General features: G+C 39.2%; 1 long non-coding RNA gene across 1 annotated transcript; it reads right to left on the reverse strand.

Moving 5' to 3' along the window:
• Nucleotides 1–296: 296 nt before the first annotated feature.
• On the reverse strand, nucleotides 297–3,815 carry LOC124261502. Its single transcript, XR_006894337.1, has 2 exons — nucleotides 551–3,815; nucleotides 297–496 (listed from the first exon to the last, which is right to left on the reverse strand). It is a non-coding gene; the product is annotated as an uncharacterized LOC124261502 (long non-coding RNA).
• Nucleotides 3,816–21,384: the final 17,569 nt, after the last annotated feature.

Here is a 21,384-nt window from a genome sequence, read left to right on the forward strand (position 1 = left end):
AAACGTCAATGTAATATATAACCAGTCTCGATTACCTTCAAAACACCTTTTAAAACTATGATTGACACCTATCAAAAGGGAAAAGTCAGAAATATTTCCTAGATGAAATCCCATTCAACGTTTTTACAAAATTCAGATTGCAGCGCAGACTCCCATTCAGCACAGCACTCAATATCTCCCGTAAGTCAGAAAATCACACATCATTTATCTCTTCATTTATCAATGCATCAGAGAAAAGCATTGGAAGTAATATCGATACCATTTGTCCGAGATGAGTAATTACAAACTCTGATGGCTGTGATTCAAATAGCTTTATTGTTATCAAAACGATTCCACAAAAATATAAATACGCATACAGCCACTTTGAGCGTTGAAATGAGGGTATCGGTAGGAGTGGCAGTGGACCTGGAGACATGGAAGGAGACAGGTATCTTACTGGAGTGCTCAATGACTTCTCCAAGGTTTCATTCTTACAGGGGAGCTTTGACATATATAGCTTAGTGCCCCATGGCGTCTCCAAGGTTTCATTCTTAAAGGGGAACATATATACGAGTTGTGCTCAATGACTTCACCAAAGTTTTATTCTTAAAGTGGAAAAATTAAATATACAAACGTATTGTCCTCAATGACATCATCAAGATGTCATTCTTAAAGGGGAACCTTGACATATAAAAACATGTTGTGCTCAATGACATCACCAAAATGTCAATTTTAAAAGGGACCTTTGACATACATAAACGTGTTGTAATCAATGACTTCGCCAAGGTTTCATTCTTAAAACTTTGACATAAATAAACGCGTTGTGCTCAATGACTTGACCAAAGTTTTAACCTTAAAAGGGAACTTTGAAATATACAAACGTATTGTGCTCAATGACATCACCAAGATGTCAATTTTAAAAGGGACCTTTGACATATATAAACGTATTGTCATCAATGACTTCGCCAAGGTTTCATTCTTAAAAGGGAACTTTGACATGTATAGCAGTGTGCCCTATGACGTCACCAAGGCTATATTCTTAAAGGTGAAACTTAATGTCTGCTCAATTACTTCAATAAGATTTAGATCGTAAGGAGAACTTTGTAAGTTATCTTATTGTTGTGCTCAATGACATCAGCAAGGTATTATCCTTAAATTAGAACGATGACATTTGTATTATTGTTGTGCTCTGTAACCTAACAAAGTATTTTTTCGAAAAGGGAAAATGACGTTTACTTTAATATTGTACTCAATGATATCACCAAGCCTTTATTCTTTAAGAAACACTTTGCCATACATTGTGATGTTCTGCTCAATGACTTTACTAAGGCCTTATTTGTAAAGGCAAACTTTGTAATTTTTCGTACGTTTGTGCATAAGCGTTTCACCATAGAAATAGAAACACTTTGACAGTTATCATACTATTGTGCTAAACAATTACACCAAGCCTTGTGTCTTAAAAGTGGCATTTTACATTATATCTATGTTGTTCTTGACTATCTGCCAAATACAAAAGAACGTTGGCACTAATCCTATTGCACAGCTCTATGACTTCATCAAAATTTGAAATATCAAAGACTGTCATGTTTATGTTGCTGTTGTGCTCAATTGTGTTTTCTTTGGAAGACTTTAACAAATACCTTTTCTGTGTTCAGCTGTTTCATTAAATACTTACAGTACTTTGGCACTTCGGTAAGATATTATAAACCAAGGGGGGTTGTGACACGTAACTATCTGTTATTCGCCAAATACTTGAGGGAGACTTCATTAATTTCTTAAGAATTTGCTCTTTTAGGAGGGCACTAGCAATCATGCACATTTACGATTTCATTCCCCAAATCCTAACAATGACACTGATCAACAAATGTAATAAAGCCATTATCTTATTCTAATTAACACACCATAATGCCATATACTACACTCAGGTTTACAATGCTTTTTAATGTTGATGATAAGTTGAATAATAGCCTGTTTTTAACAATGCAGAACTTCCAAGTGAAGACTACTTATGTTTTTGGTCAAATTCCACTGAATAGTATAGAAAAATACAAAGATTTCCCCAAATATACGTATAAAATATATCTCCGAGAGATATGGGGTATAAAAAAGCATAAAGAATGTTTATGTATAATAATATTGAACATACTGAGTAGATTTAATAAATTTTGTATAATAATGAATAAAGTTAAAATTGTATAATGTAGTCTAGTACATAACATGAAGTCACACCTTTGAAGAAGAACCTTCACAGTCAGTTCCAATACCATTTACTTGCATGACTTGCATATAATACCCAATATAACGCACTCGGAAGCTTTTTTCTGGCAAAAGATATCATTCTGAGATGAGAAAAATTAGTATCACAATATGGAGTCATTTAAAGCGATTTTACAAATCCCTTTTTAGTTTTAAGGCGTTTGTAAAGCGAAAAGCAAGCGTTTATATTTTTAAATACCAGTGTTAACCTGCAAATCACATTTTTGTACCATGCTTGCAACAAATTGGGATTGTGAACTTGTGATGACGAATTATAAATTAATTCTAAACACGTCGTATCTGAAATGTTGTAATTTAATTGAACAATGCCATAGCACGCTGTCGTGAATGTTTTCCAGCTAATGGAAATTAAGAACCAAGCACAGAAAGAACATGACCTTATCTAATGTTCTTTGGTGGACCTGTCTGATGGTTTCGTGTTATACATCATTGCCAGCAGTTGTTGGTCCTGTGATAGGTGAATGTATATGGATTCATGGCATTGTTTGGAGGAGAAAGTACTTTCCTCCAGGGACTTTGTATTGAAGAACAATGGACAAGGGTTTCTCAGACACATTTCTCTGGAAGTGAAATGTGATCGTACAGTTGATCTGAGCCAGACATTTAATTATTTAGTAGAAAAGGTTTCTATCTTCAAATTACAAAGAGTCTGACACAGATTTTGACCAGATTATAAGCTTTCCATTACAAAAGATGTGTAGAACATTTCACACAGCAAAACCTCGTTAGTCCGGACTTTAGCTGTCTGAAACACTTTGCTCCGTATATTGTTGTCCGAACCTGTCTATTCCGTATTTTAATTGCTTAGACCTCTTAATTCTAGAATTCAAATATTCCGGATGGCCTAATTCAGCGTATCCAGCTTACTGTACATACAATTCCGGAATCTTTTTGTCCTGATCTCACTTTTCCGGGTTTTATTACTATTCCGAATCTTGACTGTTGCCGAATTTTCAGCTAGATCAGGATTTTCCGGATATTATTTTCCATGTCTCTTTCATATTTCTAACTTTAAACCATTACAAGTATGCTTGCTTACAACTGAAAACATTCGTGAGGTTTTCATCACATCACAGTCCGGTTTAACGGGGTTTGACTGTTCAAAGGACACGCAGGACATGTACAAAAATAGCAAGTGTAAATCAACGCATAATAAAAATATGTGTATCTAAAGGGTCATGTGCCTGACATGGGGTAGCTGATTGTATATAACACATACCAACAAACACGCTCACATTCACATCAAACATGACTGACACGTGTTCATAAACTTGTAAATAACATGATTGACATATGCATATAGCATCACTGGAACGCGTATGCAGCATGATTGGCACATGTATATAACATGGTTCAGAATGTATATAACATGAACAACATTGTACATAACATGACTGATACGTGTATGTTTTTAAACGTGCTTCTGTTATAGAGCTAATTTTAATAAGGCATGGAGAAAAAATTCAATTATGTCCATTTTTTCAACTTGTTCCAGGAATGTGACATATGTTATATTTGGGATTACACTTTCTTAGTAAAGTACAGATTGTAGTATTTTGGGGTTGAGTCCAATCTGGGATTCAGTCACCACGACTTCCACAAAAAATGGAAGTCGGACAACTGGTAGTCTAGACTGCGGACTTTGTGTACCCCTCTGATAAGTGTGAATTGGCACGGCTCCCACGGCCGAAAGCTATGATTACACAGTGCCATTTAGAAAGTGGTCAAATGTAACATATGTTATATTTGGGATTACATTTTCTTAGTTAAGTTCGAATCCCGGATGGGACTCAACCCAAAAGGTACTAGAATCTGTACTTTACCTAGAAAGTGTAATGCCAAATATAACATATGTCACATTTGACCACATTCTAAATGGCATTGTGTTCCAGGAATGTTCTGCCCGACACAATGCCATATATGTGCAACTATTTGTATTGGAATACAACATGTCCGTAAAATGCACTTCACTGTGAAGGTGTTACTTCTGATGCTGGACATTATGTTTCTTTCAAATGGTGCCGCTTCAACACTTTTCCTTAACGCAGTCATTATAAAATTACCAGTGTTGTAATTGAAATCTAAACTATTTGTTTCACCATGATTCACGATTAAGAATGTTAATTCGTTAATCCTTAAACTTTCCTATCTCAATCATTATACTAAACGCATACTTAACGAAGAAATACTCATATACCAAGTGTGTTCTGCATATGATGTTCACGTACTTGTGTATATCTAAACTTAAACTTCATCATCGTATTATATACGGATATAAAACCAGAGCTTTACATCAGAATACCTTCACGTACGCAGCTTAAAAATCATAATCAATAATGTTCATGAAAGGTAGTCGCGCCATCGTAGCATCCCACCAGTGGGTGGGACATCCTTACCGCGAGTGAGAATGATTTTACGCCGCTTTTAGCAATATTTCATCAATTAATAGTGAGTGAGTATGGTGCTTAGCCGTTTTTAGCAATATACCTGCAATATCACGGCGGGGGACACCAGAAATGGGCTTCACACATTGTACCCATGTGGGGAATCGAACGCGGTAATTTCTTAGCTACCCCACCGCCCCCATCAACTGATAAAGCTGGGACATCGGAAAAGGGCATCACACATTGTAATCTTACAGGGAAGCAAACCCGGGTTTTCGGTGTGAAGATTGAACCCTATAACCACTAGACCACCTCAACACTTCTTTACAATAGAAGAACTTTAAATTCTGAAAACGCCATGGGGGAAACGTTAAATAAATTCATACCATGAAATGTTACAAGTCATATTACATTTAAAACGATGGGTCTCCCTTAAAATGATGAATAAATTGTTTTCATGGCGACTAATCCACTGTGAAATGAAACTCGGTAACAGGAAACAAGACATTGGGAAATCGTTTATATCGGAGATATAAGGAAACAATATATTTAGACGTTTCCTTCAAGAAAAGCCACACGATACGTTCGTTTCCTCTAGTTCAGTGGCAAGGTAATGGTTTCTTGTGACAATCCTATTGCATAAAAAGTATTGCCTATTTTAGGAATAGGAATGAAAATGGTATTGTCCACAAATAGAGGGTGATGTTGTTGACCGGGTATGACGTCGTTACTGGTATCGATGCCGCTGTTGATGCGTGGAACCTCAGACTTAGAACCTCAGACAGTATAAATAACCAGTTAAATAACAGCTCCTGGGAATCATATAAACGAGATTGTGTAGAACCGGTAGGATCATTAGAGGTCGCTATCGAACGTTGATTACAACTGCGGCTTTTCTTATTGTGATATTAATGTGAGTAGTTATAACAGTGGCTTTCTTTTATCAGATAGTTATATCTACATATATGTCATCAGATAGTTATAATACTTGATTTCTCTAAGTCTATCTTACCGATAAGTTATAACACTTATTTTCTCCACATAAGGTTTTTATAATACTGATTCTCTGCATATATCTTATCAGGAAGTTATAGCGTTATAGCACTGGAGACGTCACATGTGTCTTATCAGGAAGTTATAGCGTTATAGCACTGGAGACGTCACATATGTCTTATAAGGAAGTTATAGCGTTATAGCACTGGAGACGTCACATATATCTTATCAGGAAGTTATAGCGTTATAACACTGGAGACGTCACATATGTCTTCAGGTATTCCAGTATTTGACTACAGTTTCCATGACTGCCGTTAACTGTGCCGTGATAATATAGCACAGAGCATACGTGCTATAATAATTAAGTGTGATATGACAAAATACATCATGGTGTGCAAATGCGGTGATATGTAACCTAATGGTAGCAAAGCACAAGTTTCCTTCTGGTGGCGATCGGTCCACTGACGTGACGGTGTAGAAGCAGTGGGAGCTGTGGTAATGTCACATTGCTTTGTCACGTACATGCAGGACTTGCACAACATACTTCCAACACCAAATAGACAGAACACTGGCATCGTTATTGCAGGGTCGACTCAAACACGTGTCACTTAGACGTCTCGTATTCCTCTACTTTCACTTTTGACGCCGTGTCTTCCTCTACTTTCACTGTCCTGCATATATTTATCTGAATGTTAACATTTCTTTAAAATTCAGGTCTTATCTTGGAATACTTTCATTAGGATTTCTAATCTGATTCAGGTAACATATATTTAAACTCCAATCATGTTCCATAAATCCACCACAAGCAGAACCTTCCAGTAATCTCCATTCAAATCCGAAGTGACACGATGACAGTATTCAAATTTCCCACGGTTTAACGTTTATCTTGAAAAATCCAAAACGTAATCCTTGTGAAAACCACTTACTTTTGTCCAATGTCCTTCTCAATCCGAACACCTTCTACCACGAAAATCCATTTGAGTTTTTCACGTATCCAACAGACAAGCATTTTCAGACATAAAGCTCTTCAGGCTTAGATTTCGTGGCTTTCAAATTAACGTGTGCATCATCCAGGTATCAGTCTCTGTTTTTAATGAAACCAATGTCCTTGTGACGGTTTACCAAAACTGTAAACGAACTATATTAGTTCCTCGTGGTTCTTTTTGAATTACGTTTCTAATCCCCGAAGAACCTTCCCGTCTTTCTGATAAATCTCCTGGTCATGGAATGATCTGAGACTTGGGTGAGGACCGTATTTGCCATTTGCGCAACGGCTTATTTCCAGTGAGATCATGGTTCTAGAATCCTCAGTATTCTTGACGTGTATTGTGTAGCATTTGCAGGTTAGTTGAAATAGGGAGTGGAGGTATCATGCCGCTCACGTCACTTCCGTGAAATAAATGATATTCGATGAGTGGATAGTACTTCCCCACGACTAGCTTTGTTAAAGCTGAGTCGTCGCCGCCCCTTGCTCTCCATCCCGCTCTTTTGCAATAATGTCGGAGGCTCTCTTTATTGCTTCTGCCACGATGCACTCTGCCTGCCCTGAAAAATAAATATAGACTTGACAAGATCTGTTGAATGTGTAAATGTAACATTTATTTCTCGCGAACTCGGATATGACTTTCCATTGATTAACTTCCTTGTGAACTTAAACAAGATGTAATGAAAAACGTTTTTCATGTCAAGAGATCCAGTGATTTAACAATTTCTAGGTGTATATTGGCGGACTGACTTACCAGGCCTGAATCAGGATGACAAAAGATAGATTTGGTTTGTTTGTTGTTTAACGCCGCACAGCTACATGGCGGTAGTCTGAAATAATCGAGTCTGGACCAGAAAATACCAGTGATCAACAGCATGAGCATCGATCTACGCAGTTGGGATATGGTGACATGTGTCAAGCCAGTCAGCGAGCCTGACCGCCCGATCCCGTTAGTCGCCTCTTACGGCAAGCATGGGTTGCTGAAGACCAATTCTAATCCGGATCTTCACGGGTGACAAGAAATAGTGCAGCACTATCATGGATGCACGTATTCCGGGTTCGATTCTGTCAGGTGACACATTTATGACCATCCGTTCCTCATCAGTCTTCTAGCAGGACCCTCATAGGATATTTGGAACCTGCCCTTGATCGGAATTGCTGGGGGTCGAGATACAAGTAATAAACGGGACTTAAAGGGGCACTAAGCTCAACAATCTGGTAGTCATTTTCGGTCTTGTTTATTTCTGTATTTACGCTGTACTCAGCAATATCCAAGACGGTGACCTGCCAATAATCGACAATCAATATTGTGAGCAGCCATCCAAGCCATCCAAGCCCTGGGGGTCTAATGACACGGTATCAACCAAGTCACCGCGTCTGGCCATCCGATCCATTTAGTGTGTGTGTGCGTATGCGTGCGTGCGCATGCGTGTGTGTGTAAGGAGAGAGAGAGAGACAGTAGGGTATTCTTCAACTGACTGATATACACCATAAATTATGAACTACTGAGAAACGAGAAGGGTTGCGAATAGAAATAATCAAATGTGCCAGAATTGCACTGACCGGAGCACAATCTTAATTTCAAATGTCAAAATAGGTATCATCGTTCATTGCAATAATTCAACGCATTTCTCACATATTCTAATATCAGCTAACGATAGTTCAGAGAAACATTACAGGCAATATATTTATACTAATTTATCCCAGTCTTTCGACAATAAGTATCAATTACTCCTTACTTACCAAACGTGGAAGCTTTGATTTCGTTTAGGTGAGGTGAGGTGAAATTGGGGTTTACGTCGTGCTTGAGAATATTTCGCTCATATGACGACGTGCATGCGTGTGTATGTGTATGTGTAACTGCTTGTACTAGCTGGTTTTAAGTTTTTAAGCTGGTTTTATAGTGCTAGCCCACTGAGATACCATACCGCAGAGAAGCATGAATACCCCACTCAGGCACATTATACTGACTCCGAGCCGACCAGTCCTTGTTGTACCCATTAATGCCGAACGCCAGTCAGGGCAAGTACCATATTTTAACGTCTTTTGGTATGACGCGGTCCGGGATCGAACCCGCGACCTTCCGCTCTCCGGGCGGACGCTCTAACCACTACACCACGGAGGCGGTCTTGATTTCGTTTAATTCATGTAAGTCTGAATGATCTTAAACAAACTTTGTCTCCAAATGTTACTCGTAAAGATATACGCATGAACACAGGTAATTATAATGCAAGTTTCCTTGTCATAAACTGGACGATAAATGTCAAATGACCAAGAAACACATCAGTCTGCTTGATTTGTTTAAGTGCGATCCATTGTTTTTATGTCTTTACCAATAACATTAAAAATAATATTATTTAATATTTGGATATTTACGGGCGAGCCAATTTATCGTGACAATAAATACCTGTGTTTGCCTCAGAAATGAGGGTGTGTTCTTAATCGGGCAAAATCAATGCGATTAAAACCATGGAAAGGAAACTGCTGGCCGCGAAAGGCCAGCTCATCTGACACATTCCATCGTGAGAATTCCTTGGGTTGTGTTTTTTCATGCCTCGGTGTATTAGATAAACTTAAAAGGCTTCATTTAAAAAGTTAATTATTGGCGGCTATCTTTGTCCTCCGAGCCGGCAGGAAGCAGTCTTGAGTTTATCGATTGACACTGCCTTGCGGGGATGACGGCGTTGTGGCGGAGACGTGCATGTATGTTACGGTATGTTTTTAACATCGCTGTGCTCTTGTCGTGAATATTGGCCGCACAGCATGACTCGTCAATCAGCAAAGTTTTCCCTTTTCAGCTGTTTTTGATGTGTGTGTGTCTTTATCCCCATCACAGGAGGCATAAATATGTTGACGTAACGCCTAAACGTCTTTTTCCCCTGCCTCGTTCTAATTAAGGGACGAGATCTCATTGGATCTCCTGATAAATGAAGTGATTAAAAGCTATGCATTAAGCCTGTGGTTTGCCTTATTACCTTTTTGTGAAATGGCCCGTGAGTTTACAAGTCATTCTATTAGTTTAGGCTTCAGGAGACCTACCCCCAACCACGTAGTGAACTTGATGAAACAAATAAGCTTGTATTTGTAAATGAAACCAAAATACCATTATCCCCCGATCTGATTTGTAGCTCTTGGCAGAACCTCCGCCGTTGCAAGGTTGCTGTGGCAACCAGAATTAAAAAGTGCATCGAGTCGTGCACGGAAATATAACGCTAAATTTAACCGGTGTTGTTTGGTGTCAATAATACGCTTAGTGACCAGTGGTCGCCATTTTGTGCCGCCGACGTTAATGAAGCTTACTTTGCAGTTCCCGACACGTGGCTTCGTGGCCGCGATCACCATCAGCCTCTGAATCCGGCACCACCTTTTGTCTTGTTGGGGGTTCGCATCGGAGGCAACTGCACAGGTTTCGGCACTGAAAGATAAAATGGGAATCATTTGAGCGGATATTGGCGGATTTTATGATGGCCGGGTTGACAGATACGGTTTGGCTGGCTGGCGATGTCTTGCCGGTAAAGATCATACGACGGAGGGGCCGGGGTCGTAGTAATTGCTGCCCTGGGCTCAGGAAGGATGCGACTGTCAGACTGAGCCACATAATTCACAACTGGACGTCGGCACACTGAAGGTCGCCGATAAAACCACGTCTGAGACTTGAATGGCCACTCAAGAAGTCAGAGGGGTCATTCCAGGAGCTGGAACTATCACTTTCATACCGGAGCGATACCGGATGATCAGTACTGACAATAGACTAACGCTTAGTCTCTGAATATATATAATTTTGATGGTAACAAACAAACCCATTTATATTGAAAAGGAACCCCACTGAAATGGGAGATTCAGAACCTGAAGAAATCTAGACTTGCTTCATTTAGGGCTTTAGCATTGCAGGGAGGGCTAGGCAATATAATAAAAAAATGTGGTTCAGGGAATGTGAGACAGACTCAACTGATACAAGGAACCGATGCAAGGATGGCCAGTATTGAAATAATAGGGATGGTGAGAACTGATATCCTACAGATCGGAAGTACTGATATCCGACAAATGGACAGTCTTGGTATTCCATGAATTGTCATAATATGATTACTGATTCTGACGGATTGTCAGCATTAATACTCTATGGATAGTTGGTATTGAAATCCCAGCTGTGGCCAGTATTGACACGCCAATTTGGTATTCCATGAATAGTCAGTACTGACGGAAAGTCAGTATGGAATGCCAAGGATGGTCAAAGCTGATGCCAGGCATATTGTCAGCATTCCTCTCCGACTGATGGTCAATTCTAATACCGGATGGATGGACAGAATTGATACCGGTATATGGTCAAAACTGATACCCTATTCATGGATGAGTATTGAAATCCAACTGACAGCCGGAATTGATATCCAAAATGGTCAATATCGATACCAGGATTTTCATTAAGGATGGATATAGGAAATTAAGGATATTGATGGACAGTATTGACACCTGATTCCTGGTCAGGATATCCCACGGAATGGTCAATATTATTGTCGTATAGATGGTCAGTATTGACACCTGATTCCTGGTCAGGATATCCCACGGAAGGTCAATATTATTGTCGTATAGATGGTCAGTATTGACACCTGATTCCTGGTCAGGATATCCCACGGATGGTCAATATTATTGTCGTATAGATGGTCAGTATTGACACCTGATTCCTGGTCAGGATATCCCACGGATGGTCAATATTATTGTCGTATATATGGTCAGTATTGATGGCCAGTATTGACACCCGATCGATCATCAGGATCAACATGAGTGATACATTACATTAGAAGGAGGTTCAGTAATGATATCACATCGATATCACCTTACACCAGAAACATTAAATTTAATAAAACAATGACACAACGAAACGCCATCAACAACAAACACTGAAACTAGGTGTCCACCAAGCCATTAAGGAACCTACCATTATCATGGGCGCAAGACTCGGTTCATTTAGCAAACCAAGCAAGTTTCATTCACATTGTTGACACACCAACTGTCTGCGAATTCAAACCATATCACCTGTATCAGTCAAGTAGTTAATGTCTATTGCAAATACGTGGGGATGAAGCATTAATTCATTGATTACATCGTCTAGACCTAGACTGGAAATGGACTTCGAGGGGTTGGTCCTTCTTTGGAAAAACGTACATTATGTAGGGTTCCACCTCACACATGTTTAAAAGACATGTTGTAGTTCGCTTTGTTCATCACACATGCCTAAAACAACATGTTGAGGTTAGCTTTCTACATCACACATGCCTAAAACAACATGTTGAGGTTAGCTGTGTTCATCACACATGCCTAAAACAACATGTTGAGGTTAGCTTTCTACATCACACATGCATAAAAATACATGTTGAGGTTAGCTTTCTACATCACACATGCATAAAACAACATGTTGAGGTTAGCTTTCTACATCACACATGCATAAAAATACATGTTGAGGTTAGCTTTCTACATCACACATGCCTAAAACAACATGTTGAGGTTAGCTTTCTACATCACACATGCATAAAACAACATGCTGAGGTTAGCTTTCTACATCACACATGCATAAAACAACATGTTGAGGTTAGCTTTCTACATCACACATGCCTAAAACAACATGTTGAGGTTAGCTTTCTACATCACACATGCCTAAAACAACATGTTGAGGTTAGCTTTCTACACCACACATGCATAAAAATACATGTTGAGGTAAGCTTTCTACAACACACATGCATAAAAATACATGTTGAAGTTAGCTTTCTACATCACACATGCTTAAAAATACATGTTGAGGTTAGCTTTCTACATCACACATGCATAAAACAGTATGTTGAAGTTAGCTTTCTACATCACACATGCTTAAAAATACATATTGCAACTAGATTAACGCATCACACACACAAACAGGAACACGTTGCACCTACTATTGCGCATCACACATGGATACAAGAACATGTTGCACCTACTATTGCGCATCACACGTGCATACAAGAACATGTTGCACCTACTATTGCGCATTGCACATGGATACAAGAACATGTTGCACCTACTATTGCGCATCACACATGGATACAAGAACATGTTGCACCTACTATTGCGCATTGCACATGCATTCAAAAATGTGTTGCACCTACTATTGCGCATTGCACATGCATTCAAAAATGTGTTGCACCTACTATTGCGCATTGCACATGCATTCAAAAACGTGTTGCACCTACTATTGCGCGTCACACATGCATACAAGAATGTGTTTGCATCTAGCATTGTGCATCACACATGCCTAAAAGACCATTGAGGCTGAACATAACTTCAATATTTCACACAGGTCCTCAGTCACACCAAGACAACCCGTCATCCTTATATCTTAAACGTATGTGCAATCTTCTGTAGGACTACGTGACAATGGCACACCGGAACACGATCACTATAGTTTATATGTGAAATAATAACCATATGGTATCTATAAATACCTAGCTATAATGCCGTATGCTATCTATCAGGAATAGAAGGTAGTGAGTAATATATACGATATAATATATTGTTTCTATAATGCCCTTATCCACCTCATTAGTGTTTGATATTGTGCGTTACAAGCTTATTGCGGTATTGGAATTACATCACACTAAAGGGAATTGTCGCAAAGCCACAATTACTGCGTCACCCATTATGAGTCGGGTTACATGTTCGCTATGCATGTGCTACAGGGACCGTAAACCCTACAACGCTGTGATGATGGTAATGAAAGCACTGATACAACGGAGCCGGCAGCAAGTCGTCGTATCTCGACAAAAGCATGCAGATTCCTGAAAAGGTCACACAAACAGCCGCTATGAAATATTCATCCTCAATCCCTCACTTGCATCGTATAGTTGTTGGTTTCAAATCCAGTTATTTGTTTGTAAAGGGAACGGCTCTTGCATCAGTAAATGTCTCGAGCTTAACTTATTTACGGAAGGACTTTGCTCACCTTCCATCGAATCAATAAAACAGTATGCGATGGCCTTTAACGAATAAGCGAAAAACGATTTTTAAAAAAACTCGCGTCCCAATGTGGTTCATTCAAAAACAGGAATTATCAAGTAATGAAATATAAAAGCGGATTATGGATTCTAACGCGGATGTTAAATATCTTACGTTGTTTGTATATTGATCATCATATTATCATCAAAATATTAAATTATTAATGCTAATAATGCAGTAATTATCAGAGTTGCAAATGTTGTAAGGCGACGTGGCATTTTCTTTGAAATAAACCTGCACATGACCGGGTTTTATTTAGAAAGAAGGGTTAAAGTTTGGAAGGTACATGTGCTGACTGAGTTCAGCCAACACGTCCGTGCTTTAGTCCCAATAGCTGATAGTGCCATGTCCCAGACTTCAGCTTGCACAGAGAAACTGTGTCAACAGCTTCTGTTCGTTCGCGTAAACATTAAAGAGGTCTGGCGGATTATCCCGAGGCTTACGTTTTGCATGATGAACGGACACAAGCATCTACTGGCCATTCGGACTCTGGGAAGTTTACATAAATGAAATAAAGGGAAAATGTACCAACCTTATCGAGAAATCCCATGTCTACGCGTCCATGATCAGGCTGTAATCCGGCAGTGCTTATCTTCAGGAGACGGCCACGCGACAGGTGGTCACACAGTCTCGCGCCAATTAGACACTTGTCATATGGAATAATGACGTCACGTGGTCATCACGTCATCAATACGCCGCTGTGTATAAGCGGTAGGTATTACACTGGTACGGAATGCCACGAGTCAGTGGTACATATTAAACATAACACGGCTACTTCGCGTGGCTGAGGCTATGAGAGACCGTTCAGCGACTGAACCGGCGGTGGAGACAGTCGGCTCTCAACAGCTCGCCGCTGGCGGGAAAGAGCGCGAGGAGAGATACCGCCTAGCCCCTGGGAATATGTTGGCTTTTCATTGCATGGACGCTGCCAAGCTGCCGTGTACTCGTTACAACGGGGCTACTGCAGCCGAGACTTGGGCGGAAATGTTTTTACGAAAATAGCTTGTCACTGTGAAAGTTTGGCCGATTTTGTTGATCGATAACCAAAGATGACCGATTCGTTGTGTTGAGTTCTCAAAAGGTATGATGAAAGGGCTGGCTTTCTTTAACGCTAGCTTAATGAATACTATTAGGAGGTAATTTAGTTTTTATTGCACAGACAATTTATATAAATGTGCCCTGAAAGATATTTTCAGTACGATTTTTGCTCATAATATTATCTATGCTATTTTCTGTTGAAATTTACTTTTAAAACGCATATGAACTGTGGGCCAGCTTCCTTCCTGAATGTATAACGGACCAGTAAGAAGCACATGTGGTACATATGATACATGTGGTCTCACCATAGGCAAGTGAGTGTTCAAAACTGCCTCTGTTCACCCAGCAGAAAATGGGTACCCGGTGGGATAAAGTCTTGTGACTATAACCTCCCAGCGCCTCACAGGCAGCTTGGGTTATCCAAGGTAATAATAATCAGATTACAGCGTGCAGTGAGAAACTGGTCCGATGGATATTAGGCGCTATATTAATTAATTATTATTATTACATACTTCAGTTATGTATTGTCAGTTGAAAACATTTGAGCAAAATGTACAATGTCTGTGACAGAATCGTGTCAGTAACATAATTTTCACATATAAAATGCATTAAAACCTTAAAAATAAAACGGGACGCTATTGATATTTAGAATGTTTATTATTTAATGCTGTATGGTGGTGGTATGTAAGTAATCGAGTCTCGACCAGACAATCACGTGATTGACATCATGAGCATAGATCCACGCAGCTGATATACGATGACATGTAATCACAGAGCCTGTTTGACCGATTCACTTATTTGCTTCTTGTGGGGCGTTGGGGTAGCTTAGTGGTTAGTGCGTCCGCCCGTCACGCCGAAGACCGGGGTTCGATTTTTTTAACATGGGCACTGTGTAAAGCCCATTCCTGATGTCACCGCCGTGATATTGCTGGAATATTGCTAAAAGCGGCATAAAACCCGACACACTCACTAGTTGCCTCGTTGCAAGCACATGTTGCTGGGGACTTAAATTCTTTCCATAAATCACTATGGTTTATTAATATTACGCCATTTCTGGTGTCCCCAGCCGTGATATTGCCGGACTATTCCTAAAAGCGGCGTAAAACCAAACTCACTCACTCACTCAGTATCAACACTACGATCGGCCATTTAACTAACTGCTTAAATGTCTTACAGATTGATGCAGAGAATTTAGAAAAAGGTAGGATTATTGACAGTGAATGTTGTTAATTAATAAAAATGTTGCTTCATATTTCTATTAAGGTAGAGACGTGTATCTGACATCACAGAACAGCATCACGACAAGGGGATTAAACTCATAATTACTTTGTAATCCCTTGACGTGTCCTTGTGCTATTTTAATCCAGTCTCTTTTCTCTTCTTCAACGTAAAATGAAGGCTTGTTTAGATTCTTTTTTCTTTTTCTTTCTATTTGAGAACGGCAGTGCAAACGGAAAAGATAAACAGCGAGCGAACTTAAAACAAGGATCCGATAGAGATTTGCTGCATTGATTTCCCGATTTGTGTCGACTACTGAGGATGTTGGGAGCGCAGCTGCAGTGGTTGCACATGACAACGTGCAGTGTAATTTATTTTGAACGTCTGTTTTGGAGTACACAGTGCGATTTCAAATAACCAGTGTGTCTAAGTGCAAAGGAGTTCTTCCTAAAAGTTATAGATTTACGCCCAGTCTGAGGTTAACACGCGCCATGAACCCTTTCAAGAATTTAAGCGTAACCTGTTTGAAGTTATTTTACACCCATGTTAGTATGTTAAATGTTGACTGTAAACTTTTTTCATCTTGGTCGTTGTATTTTAACTGTTTAAGTTTACAACTGCCCTCAGAGGTATTGCAGAAAATGTACCGTTAGCTGTAGGCTAATCTCTCGTACAGACCCTGACGCAAAGATATCCAAGAAAGCCCACGTAAGTCTAGAAAATGTGGCAAGTCTAAAATCAAGAAAGTCTCAGGGCTCCTTTTTGATTATATTTTATTATTTTTTACTATGAACTTTTTTTCAGTAAAATATGCTCATTTCAGAGACTATTTGTTAGTCTAGCTGTAGGCCAGAGCTTGACACTACGGGAGGGTGAGGTAGCATAGTAGTTACAGCAATCGCTCGTTACGCCGAAGGGCAGGTTCGATTCCAGGAGTAGGCGCTGTACGCGAAGCCCTATTCTTGTTTCGTTCAATTAACAATGGTTTCGTTTAGAAAGCAGGTATGTTTCGTTCAGTTAACAATTATATTTGTTTGGAAAGCAAGGCGTGATTATGGAGACTAGAAATAATGGTTTGACTTCAGTGACATAATTTTCTGTAGGGAAATACCGTGACGTAATGTATCATGAAGTAAGACATCTTGATGTATGTACCGTAACGTGTGTGTATCATAAGGTATGCTATATGAATGTATCGTTTATTGACGTATGTATGTGAGTATGTACGTATTGCGTCTTGACGTAAGTACCGTGACGTAACGTATTTTGACGTTTGTAATGTGATGTATCGAATCATGACGCATGTAATCTGAAGTGTCGTATAATGACGCGTCCGCGTGCCGTGACGTGTCATAGCTTAACCTTTGTACCGTGACGTGAGGTTTTAAGTAAGTTGATGGGTACAATGTGTGGAGCCCATTTCTGGCGTCCCCCCACCATGATATTGCTGGAATATTGCTAAAAGCGGCGTAAAACTAAACTCACTCGCGTCCCGTTATATTAAACCTGTTGTGAGAGTGATACAGTTTCTGTTATATTTGGGTATATGGCGATGTCGCGCACCGTTTTGCAATGTGACGTACAGTATTACGCATAAAGCAGGTACCGAGACGTCTCTTGCGGTAACTACGTCAAAATACATGACGTAGTTGAGCGGAAATGTTGAACGATATCGCGTTGTCGACCCAAATAAATTAGAATCTGTTTCTGAGGATAGTCAAGTCTGGGTATTCTTCTGCACTGACAATGTAAATTTATCAGAAGTTTTTTGTTTGTTTTTTTAATTTATTTTATTTTTCATGAAACCAAAGTCCTCCGTCATAAACGGCGGTCATTACATAATGACACATACAAATACATGAAAATATCAGATATCCAACATACCAGGATGTAACATAGTTAGACCAGTGAAATATCAGCCTGTATAGGGTGTTGTATGTGGTGCCATACCCAACATATCATGTTTTATATAGCGCAACATGCAGCATACAGTGTTGCATATAGCGTCACACCAGACATAGCATATTGTATATGGGGTCACATCCAACATATGCTGTGTATTGCGCAACATCCAACATAAGTTGTATAAAGTGTCATATACGAAATATCGTATTATATACAACATATCAAACGACCTATCATGTTGTATATAGCACCATATCCGACATATCATATTGTATATAGGGCCACATCTGATCTTTCCTGCTGTACATTGCATCACATCCAACATATCGTATTGTATATTGCGGCACCTCCGACATATCATACTGTATATAGCACAGCACCAAGCATACAGTGTTGTATATTGCGCCATATCAGACATATTGTATAGTATATGGGGTCACATCCGACATATGTTGTACATAGCGCAACATCCGAGATATCATGCTTTATATAGCGTCATATCCGACATATCATAAAGTATATAGGCTTTATAGAATTACATCCGACATGCCATGTTGTATATAGCATCATATACGACATGTCATATTGTTTAAGCACCACATCTGACATATCATGCTGTATATTGCATCACATCCCTTGTATCTCATTGTCTATTGCATCACATCTGATCTATCATATTTTATAATGCACCACAACCAACATATCATGTTTTATATTGCATACACCTCAGACATATTATGTTGTATATAGCGCCACATCCAGCATACCATGTTGTACATAGAGCCACACCCAACATATCATGTTGTATATAGCGCAACACCCGACATACCATGTTGTATATAGAGTCACGTCCGTCACTTGTACATAGTGTCTTATCTGACATATATTGTATATAGGTCTTATCTAACATATATTGTATATTGTGCCACATCTGACATATCATGCTGCGTCTTATGTCACATCCAATGTGTATTGTATATTGCGCCACATTCGACTTATTGTGTTGTATGTTGCGTCATATATCCGCCCTATAATAAATGTTCCCAATGTTACATCAGTGCACCTACAAATATGTTAACTAATTAATCAATACATAAAGATCAAGATTTTACAAAAGCGGTTGTTGCATACACAGGTCAGGTTTGAAATACTGGGAATAATGGATGCCATTTATTTGCAAATTTCTTCATTTCATTCTTTCTTTTGGCAATGAAGCTTTCAACAGAAAAAATATCTTTAAAGTCTTTATAAAGTTATTGCATTTTGGAATGTTGTTTTTCAAAGAAGAGACATAAATATGTCTTTTTGCTGAAATGATTATATGATTAAGTAATGGGATTTTACTTAAGGAACCAAAATACACCAAAATTTTGTCAAATTAACTTTTTGTATGAAATGGGTGTTAATCCAAATTTGAAGATCATTCCAAAACGTCTTAGTTTCACAACATTCCCAGTAAACATGGCACAAGTTTTCATCCTCATCTTTACAAAAGCTGCATGAGGCACTTTGGATAAGGTTCATTTTTAATAGTTCCTTTTTGGTATAGATAATACCATGTAAAAATTTAAATTGGAAATCTAAGAGTTTTACATCATTAATGTCTTGTCTGTAAGACATAAAAGTCATTGGCCAATCAAAATCAGTATCATCAAACACTTTCTCCCATTTATGACACATATGAGGGTTATTATTATTAAATAGCAATATATCATAAAATAATCTTGATCCCTGTAATGATTTCATAAATTTCTTTTGATAAGAATTTAGATTCAAGTCATAGTTATGTATATATCTGTGATTTGTTATTGTATTTTTCCATGATTCAGGTAAAATATTTAAAACATATCTATGATCTAATTCTGTCCCTTTTATTGAATATTTACTTTTCAAAGATTCAAAAGACATCAAACCTTCTTCATCACACATGTCTTTGATGGTTAATAGTCCTTTATTTGCCCAATGTCTGATATAATGAGTTTGGTTTTTAAAATTATGATTAAACCATAATGGCTGTGCTAAAATTTCATCAATGTTGCTTTCCTCTATGGTAATGTTAGAACAATACATAGTCCATGCTTTTAAAACATCTTTCCAACATGGATTATGAATATCAGCAATATTATATAAATTAGCACCAAATTTCATGATATCATGTAAAGGAAAATTGCATGGATTGCATATTGATAATTTTCTCAAATAAAGTCTCAAAGTGGACAGTTTCAAGGCATTGATACAGGTATTTATCTTGACATGTCACCAGAAGTTACTACTGCTAATGTGATTTACGTGCCTTAACGTATTACGTGACATAGCCGTGAACGAATGTGGAGTTACTGAGTAGACGCAACTTGTGATTAATTTATATTGTCAGTGTTTACGAACACCCAGACTTGACTATCCTCAAAAAGAGATTCTAATTTATTTGGGGTCGACAACGCGATATCGTTCAACATTTCCGCTCAGCAACGTCATTTATTTCGACGTACTTACCGCAAGAGACGTCTCGGTACCTACTTAACGCGCAATACTGTACGTATGGTGACTAAACCAATACCCCGACAACACAAAGGGCACGACACATAGGCACCTTATCAAACCACCTGTGACCAATAAACTCCTCGGCACTCTCTAATGAGTAAATAGACAAGGCTACAGGAGGAATTAACACTGTCGACCTATTCCTGAAATATGTCTCCAGGACATTTTATAGAAGGACTTGACTTCCCGAGCATACAGGTACTTGACCTGCAGAAATTCTTTGCTTCCAGCAATGGAAAGGCATTGGATCTGTGCTAGAAAACCTTGAGAAAATTAGTTCCTCGCAGATTGCAAAAATAACGGGCCTTTGGTTGATGGTGAGTGATAAGCTGATACATTTAGTGCCGCAACATCAGAAGAAAAATGAGTGTAAGGTCAAAGTGTCCAATAATTACATGCTGGCGAAACCAAGATCTACCAATCTCACAGTAGCAGAACGTCCCGTCAAGGTCTACCGATTCCCTGGACAGTGTGTGAAGGAGATACCTGCGATAAAGGGTGAGTCTCGGGGACACATGGGAGAGAGGGTGTGTGTGAGAGATAGAAAGACGGTGGGTCTTAGAGGCACATGGGAGAGAGGGTGTGTGTGAGAGATAGAGAGACGGTGGGTCTTAGAGGCACATGGGAGAGAGGGTGTGTGTGAGAGATAGAGAGGGGGTTGGTCTTAGAGGCACATGGGAGAGAGGGTGTGTGTGAGAGATAGAAAGACGGTGAGTCTTAGAGGCACATGGGAGAGAGGGTGTGTGTGAGGGAGATAGAGAGGGGGTTGGTCTTAGAGGCACATGGGAGAAAGGTGTGTGTGAGAGAGATAGAGAAAGGTCGAGGCACATGGGTCTTAGAGGCACATGGGAGAGAGGGTGTGTGTGAGAGATAGAGAGGGGGGGTTGGTCTTAGAGGCACATGGGAGATAGGGTGTGTGTGAGAGATAGAAAGACGGTGAGTCTTAGAGGCACATGGGAGAGAGGGTGTGTGTGAGAGATAGAGAGGAGGTTGGTCTTAGAGGCACATGGGAGAGAGGGTGTGTGGGAGAGATAGAAAGACGGT

This window comes from Haliotis rubra, unplaced genomic scaffold (genome assembly GCF_003918875.1).
Source record: "Haliotis rubra isolate DU_JTF1 unplaced genomic scaffold, ASM391887v1 Scf8, whole genome shotgun sequence".
NCBI lineage: Eukaryota > Metazoa > Mollusca > Gastropoda > Lepetellida > Haliotidae > Haliotis > Haliotis rubra.